Source organism: Eurosta solidaginis, chromosome 1 (assembly GCF_040869045.1).
Source record: "Eurosta solidaginis isolate ZX-2024a chromosome 1, ASM4086904v1, whole genome shotgun sequence".
Taxonomy (NCBI): Eukaryota; Metazoa; Arthropoda; class Insecta; order Diptera; family Tephritidae; genus Eurosta; species Eurosta solidaginis.
This window is the reverse complement of record NC_090319.1, coordinates 255,052,704-255,061,212: the sequence shown is the minus strand read 5'-3', so window position 1 is coordinate 255,061,212 and position 8,509 is coordinate 255,052,704.

Here is an 8,509-nt window from a genome sequence, read left to right as displayed (position 1 = left end):
TTTGTAAAAGAAAGATCCAGAACACTAGAATACCCTTCATCCATTAAGATTGAACTAACATAATAGGTTTTGGTCCCATCATTAAGACATCTAAAACATGAGTTTTCCAATATTTTAACGAGCAATTTACCTTTGGAAGAATCCAAATTGTCACCCCATCTAGTTAGTCTAGCATTAAAATCTCCCAACAATAAGACATTAGATTGGGAGCTTAAAAAGACAATCAATTTTGACATTTCAGAATCAAAAACTGCACTAGGAATATTAGGCTGAAGATAAACACAACAAATCATCAAGTTATGGGTAAGGTTTGTCGTTTTTGCAATAATGATATCACAATCAGTATTATATTTAACTCTACAAAACTTAAGATTTTTCTTGAAAGCAATCGCAACACCACCATAACCATCCGGTCTATTTTTTTTAATTAATTTAAAATTAGTTAATTTATGTTCAACTAAATTTTCATCATGGGAGAAAATGTCCTGCAAAACTACTACACGGCGGCCACCGTGGTGTGATGGTAGCGTGCTCCACCTATCACGGCAATGAAAATAAGGGGAATATTCTTGATCTGAATTTCTACAAAGCTTTAAGTTGTAGATTATTCAAATAATTGGAGTTTTTTCTAAAGTTAAAAAATTGTTGTTCTTGTTGTTGTAGCGATAAGGTTGCTCCCCGAAGGCTTTGGGGGTGTTATCGATGTGATGGTCCTTTGCCGGATACAGATCCGGCACGCTCCGGTACCATAGCACAATTAAGGCGCTATCCCGACCATCTCGGGAACGATTTATGTGGCCACATTAAACCTTCAGGCCATTCCCTCCCTCCCCACCCCAAGTTCCATGAGGAGCTTGGGGCGCCAGAGCCTCGTCTGTTAGTGAAACAGGATTCGCCGCGGATAGGTGACAATTGGGTTTGGAGAAGCTATATATTACGCTGGCCACCTGAAGGGTTGCGCTATACAGCCCCTTGAATCTGGTATTTTAATCGCCTCTTACGACAGGCATATCTACCGCGGGTATATTCTGATCCCCTAACCCGCTGGGGGTGTTCTGTGCATATATGTAATACTCCTGTATTGCTACAAAAGGCTAGGTACATTCCCAAGCATCAGAGTGCCGATATATTGATGTTTAAACGTTTTTGTTTTTGTATTCAACATTCGAATGTACCTAAATTTAAATTTTTTCTTGTCACACTTATGCTGCTACAATCACAAAAATTTTATTGGCTGTCTTGTTTTGATTTCGAATTCAAAACACATTGCGAGCATTTTCTATTAGCAATATAGGAGTATTACATATATGGTTCTGTGAGAACTTTATTGAATGGTCTCATTCTGTCTGCTGTGTATAATTTTATGCAACTTGTTTGCTTTTTTCACCTTGGTCGCTAATTTTGTTCTTGCTAGTCTAAATTGTACAATTATCCGTAGCCAATCAACGGCCAGTATCCTCTTTTCTACAATCCCAGGGAAACGTATTCGCCGGCCTGCAGCTCAACCAAATCCTTTTTACGGTCTGGAAGGGAATGAAAGTAAATTAATGCACCACGTTTCTCTGTATACTTCAATGTCAGCTTAGAACGAGCCAAGGGGTATCTATGCCAAGTTAAAACCTTTAATGCCAATTTTTAACAACCCGGTAACGGATGAATATTAGCCATACTAAAGACCATATTACATTGGGTTAACCGCAGACAAGCAATTAATTCTGGCAGATGATGTTTGCGCGTAGAAGCATCATGTTCATACCAACGTTTTACAGCATTAAAAACACCCTTCTCGCACCGTACATGCAAATTGTCTCTTTCTATGATAGGTTGCAACTTTTTGGCGTCAAAATCTAAAAATTCACTGCTCTGGGTTACCTGCGAGATAATAAAACAATAAATTTAATGCTCAAATAATCGCACACGTTAATCTACATGCATAAAGTTCTGTGTTTCGTAAGCCAGAATTTTTTCATTTAGTATCTCACACTGAGTCTACTTCTCCAGACTATATGCTGGCTGCAATGTGAAATCGGTTATATTCTCTATTATAAAATCAGCAGTTTGCAACAGCGCCTTTCAATTGTAGTATTAAAGCCGCTTTTAACATCCGATCCACATTGTCAATGGTTATGAGCGTTTTGCCGGTATAGTAAAAGGTGATTAAGCGCTCGAAAGTGTCGCTGTCGATATTGGTGGTTTCTATAAGTGGACAAATCCCGTTGTCCCTTTTGAACAGTTCACCGAAATAAGGGCTTGCCGCCGATAGAATTAGAGTGTGAGCCGTAATTCTGTAAATACATATATAACAAGCGTAGTTAATGTATGTGACATACAAGCTGCAATAGCGTTAATTCAAATGAAAGTGTACTTACAAGGAAGATGGATTTGTTAATTTGAATGTCACATCAACTAAATTCTGGTCGTCAAAGAGTTCATATATTTGAAACAAAAGGTTTTCAATAAAGTACTTGGCTCCATCTGAGGCGTTGCCGTGTGATGTTACATGCTGCCATTTCTATTGCGTGAGGAATTATAGTTTTTTTGTAATTTTGAATTTTAGAATGTTAGATTACTTACTCGGATACTCCGTGGTGTATGCTTTTAGTTCGGAAGGTTGTCGTTGTTGTATTTATGGACGTTTTTGAAGTAGTTGCAATATATCCAGGAATTGCCCGATCGAGATAAAAAGACTGTATTTTTTCCGGTTTTGGGAATTCAATATTCCAATTCCAATAGATGGCAAGAGGACGCTTAGATTGACTCTTAAATCGGAAGGTTAACAAACGTATAAGGGTAATATACTTGCAACATTCAGACGTGCCTAAGCAGCTAACACGTCGCAAAGTAAATACCTGTAGCACAATATTTTTCTTTTATTATTATAGTCAAGGGATGATTGTAAATCATTTATAATACCAGTTTAAGCAAAAGTTCACAATTTATATAATGAATCTTGAACTTCTTCTCTTGCGATTAAAAATAATTTATGTTTTTTTTTTTTTTTTTTTTTTGATACCGCATACGCAAGCGTCGGTTGGTAAGGTGCTTTACAGAGCCCTTATACTGCCAGGTTATCTTTCAATTTTGTTATTTGTATAAAAGTTAATTTTTTGGTTTTTTTCCTTGGCACCACGCCAGTCACAAAATTATTAATATATATTTGAAAATTCAAATATGGCTAGTTGCCATGTTTTTTCCAGTATTTAAAAGGATCCTTAAATTAGCCAAGTTTTCTTTCAATTGATTCAATTCGTGTAATTTAAATTAGATGTTTCTTATCTCCAATCCATAAGTATGTGTGTGTGATCATTCCTCAGGTTGCGATTCAGCCATAATGACAGCAAGCAAATGTCATTTCATGACATTAATCACCGCAAATGCCATACTGGCAAAATATACAGTGCATCCAACTGTCACCTAGCCATTCCTCAAGATGAGGTTTAACAAACTATCAAGATTTCAAACATTTTTTTTTTTTTTAACAAAAATAAGATGTATATGCATTTATACAAAAGTTATTATCATAAATATTCAAACTTGTTAATAGTTTTAACAAAGTCTATTAACTCTTTATAATAACCTATATTCCTTGATTACAATAACTCAGTGAGACTATTAAATTTATTAAAAATATTATAGTTAATTCGATTTGATTGAAACAAATGACAATCAAAAATTATATGATCTGCCGTTGTGAACTTACTAAGGTAATAACTACAATAAGTATGACCCATCATTAATCTATTAATAAGCTTAATATCCATACTACTAAAATTAATCTTCTTGTCTCTATACCACGGAATTTTGATAACATCATTAAAAACCTTCGCAAAACGATTACTTACAGAAAGACTTAAATTTCTGAACTCACCATTCCAATCATTCCAAATTTCATGTTAATCCTCTAAAGTGCTTCATATGGAGTAAGCCCAATAACCAAATTTTGACCCGCTAACACAGCAGTTTTAGCAGCAATATCAGCTTTCTCATTAAATCCAATGCCCATATGACCTGATACCCAAATAAAATGAACTGTAACTAAATTTTCACGCAATTGATACAGTAGGTTATGAATTTCAGCTACAATAAAATTGTCAGTACAAACCTTATCTAACACCTCCAACTCTGATAAGCTATCAGAAAAAACAATAGCTTTTTCTCTCTTCTGCCTAGCAATCAAATTTATAGCCTGCTTAATCGCTATAAGCTCCCCAGTAATAGATGAAAATTTCTCATTTAATTTATACAAAAAAGACACATTGTTATGTAAATCATATACACCATACCCAACACAGTCACTAGAACAAGAAGCATCCGTAGAAAATATATCAAATTCATTTCCAATCAAGGTATTTTTCATTTCATTATACATCATCTTTACCTGGACATTCGAATAATTCTTTTTTGACCCAACAAGACTATGCTTTTGAAAAACAAGATTAGGATGTTTATTGAAACCTACAGTGGTAATAATTCTATCAAAAATATTTTTGAACTTATAATAAGTTATACTGTAACTGGTATTAATTTGTTTTTCATTAGCAACCAATTCCCTTAAATCAGAATTTTTCATCCACTGCTGAACCAACTCTTTACCAGTTAACCATTTAGATCTAAATAAGGGTGGCAGCTCACCTGCAATCACAAATCTACTATGAACAGGCGCACTTGGTGGCACACCTAAACACCTTCTCAAGGTATCACTAACAACTCTAGACAACCTTAGATTGTAACCACTTGGAGCATTAGCCCATGTAGTACATTCATACTCTAGTTTTGATCTAACAAAGGCCCTATAAATATTTATAGCAACTTTAGGAGAAAGACCAGCTTTTATAGAAGTTAAACGTTTAACTAGATTATTTGCCTGTACTATCTCCTCTTAACCTTAATGACTTGATCATTTAAAAAACCACTAGAATTTAAAACTCTGCCAAGAAATTTAATTTGACCTACTTGTTCAATTTGACTCTCTCCAATGCGAAGGAATTTCTGTTACCTTTAGCCATATACATAAACTTTGTCTTAGTAACATTAATATCTAAACACAACTGATTACAGGATTGTTGAAAATCTAAAACCTTTGCCTGTAAATTTTCAAAAGCCCTAGCTTGAGACCTACCAACCGAGACAATAAGAAAATCATCTGCAAATTGAAGAATATGAGTACTATCATCACTTAGAAGATGTAATTTCGCAGCATATAAATTAAAAAGAATAGGCGATAAAATACTACCCTGTGGCAAACCATTTTCAATGACTATTTGATTTTTTCCTAATATTAATGTTCTTCTGTGAAGAAAATTATATATCCAGCTAAAAACCTTACGATCAACACCACAATTATTAAGTATTTCGATCAACTTCACTATATCTACACAGTTATATGCATTCGATAAATCTAAACTACATACAAAAACCTTTTTTTGTTATTTTTTTCAATACCAATAACCTGAAAGCATTCATTAAGACATACCGTTGTGGATTTATGCTTTCTATAGGCAAAACTTCTATTAGGAACAATGCCATTTTCCTCAACAAAATCAGTTAACAACTCCTTAATAACCAAATGTATACTCTTTATCATAACCGAAATTAGGGAAATTGGTCTAAAGTTACCTATCTCATTTAAATTCGCCCCAGCTTTAGGAATGGGCACAACTGAAATTCTCCTCCATGAGTCTTTAATAATATTAAGATCAAAATGACCTTGCAAAAGCTTTGCCATGTTAGAAAAGGTATCAGGATTAAGTGCATTCAACATCTTATATGTTATCTTATCCTCACCACCAGCAGTTGACTTTTTTTTAGCAATTATCTCACTCAAACCCATAAAATTAGCATCAAAATCAACATTCATAGCACATGGTAACAATGGCAATCCATCCAACATAACATGAAGAGAAGGACTTTCTTTATTAACTACTTGATTACCTAAAAATTCCAAATATGGAGCATTATTTTCAGGCAACCACAACGAAACTGAACTAGCCCCAACATTCTTAACATTGTTAACAAAAAACCATGCCTTTTTTGTATTTAGTTCAGAATTCAACGACTCTACAGCCTCCAAAAAACTTTTCTTTTTTGCCTCTTTTACACATTGCTTCCAGTCGTCAAGTAATCGACAATCCTCATCAAGATCCTCTCTTCTTGATACCCTTCTGGCCTTACACCTAGCTGCATTTAGAATCCTATATTTCCTTTCCAATTCATTATTCCACCAAACTTTAGGTATATGCTTAAAATGATCCAAATCAATAAACGCCTTTTCTCTAGCCTTATCAAATTTATTTGTTAAATCATCTAAATTTTCTATATTTTTAATCTCATTAACTTCTTTCAAAAGTAGATTTTTAGACACAAAAAGAGATGGAAATTTGGAAATATCCCCAATATCGATTATAATCGGACAGTGATGACTATTTCCAACATACCTACGTTTACAACTCCATTCTACATCAGACAAAATATTTGTAAAAGAAAGATCCAGAACACTAGAATACCCTTCATCCATTAAGATTGAACTAACATAATAGGTTTTGGTCCCATCATTAAGACATCTAAAACATGAGTTTTCCAATATTTTAACGAGCAATTTACCTTTGGAAGAATCCAAATTGTCACCCCATCTAGTTAGTCTAGCATTAAAATCTCCCAACAATAAGACATTAGATTGGGAGCTTAAAAAGACAATCAATTTTGACATTTCAGAATCAAAAACTGCACTAGGAATATTAGGCTGAAGATAAACACAACAAATCATCAAGTTATGGGTAAGGTTTGTCGTTTTTGCAATAATGATATCACAATCAGTATTATATTTAACTCTACAAAACTTAAGATTTTTCTTGAAAGCAATCGCAACACCACCATAACCATCCGGTCTATTTTTTTTAATTAATTTAAAATTAGTTAATTTATGTTCAACTAAATTTTCATCATGGGAGAAAATGTCCTGCAAAACTACTACACGGCGGCCACCGTGGTGTGATGGTAGCGTGCTCCGCCTATCACACCGTATGCCCTGGGTTCAACTCCCGGGCAAAGCAACATCAAAATTTTAGAAATAAGATTTTTCAATTAGAAGAAAATTTTTCTAAGCGGGGTCGCCCCTCGGCAGTGTCTGGCAAGCGCTCCGATTGTATTTCTGCCATGAAAAGCTCTCAGTGAAAACTCATCTGCCTTGCAGATGCCGTTCGGAGTCGGCATAAAACATGTAGGTCCCGTCCGGCCAATTTGTAGGGAAAAATCAAGAGGAGCACGACGCAAATTGGAAGAGAAGCTCGGCCTTAGATCTCTTCGGAGGTTATCGCGCCTTACATTTATTTTATTTAATAACAGATATAAGAGGATCATCTCTATTTAATTAAAATCTTTCACATAAAGCATTTATTATCTTATCTATATCTGAAACCTTAGTCCAACCAGCCCTTTCATAACAAGGGACAATGGGACTTTTAGGAAAAATTTTCTTGACTTAAATAGCTTTCACAACTAGCACAGGCATTTTAGCCACTTTACTATACTTTTTCTTAACCAACCTGTTATTAATTTCATTATCATTATTCAGAACCTTTGGTTCAGAACTCGGTAACTCTGGAATGGTGGTCAAAGTCCTCTAACAACTCAAACCTATTTGAATTGTTTAATTGAGCATATGTATTAAACGCCTCTTTCTTACTAATTTTTTCAATAGTCATGACCTCAATAACCTCCTTCTCTTTTTGCCACCTAGGACATAAATTCCTGTTGATAGATACATTATTCCCATCACCACAGAGAATACACTTGGGATTTGTACATTTCTCAGCACATTTACCCTCAATTCCACATAATATACAACGAGTTTTAGCCCTACAACTTAACTTAGTATGGCCAAGTCTACCACAGTTAAAACATTGGTTAGCTGGGGGAAAATAATGTAAAACTTTGAAATTAGTATAGAAAATTGTAATTTCAGAAGGAAGTTTACATCCTTCAAAGAAAATCTTAATTGTCTCAGTTGGCAAAAAATCTAGTTTTATCATCTCTATCTCTTCTTTTAATCCTAGAAACACATTTTTTACATTAATATCTGAACCAATATTTTTGAAAATTTCCTCATCAGTTAACTCCTCCGGAATATTTCTTACAACACCACACGTCTGCAAAAAGGACTTAGGGATAAATGACATTAAATTAGCCTCCCGCAAACTCTTGTTATCTAAACAAGCATTAGCCATTTCTACATTTTCAAAAACAATTTTGTAAAGTGTTCTTCCCGTAACAATAACATCCTTTACCCCAACAATATCAAAAGTCTTAATTTTATTCCAAAAATAAAGTCCATTTTTAATATTAATATTTTTAAAAAGACTTGACTTAGCAGTATCAAGCAAAACAGCAGGCAAACAATTATAATTTAAGGGAAAGTAAATTACATCACGTTTATGAAAATCATTTGTCTCAAGCAATTCACCCAAAAGTTACTATTTAAAAGGTTATGAGTAGCCACGCTATTTCCACCATT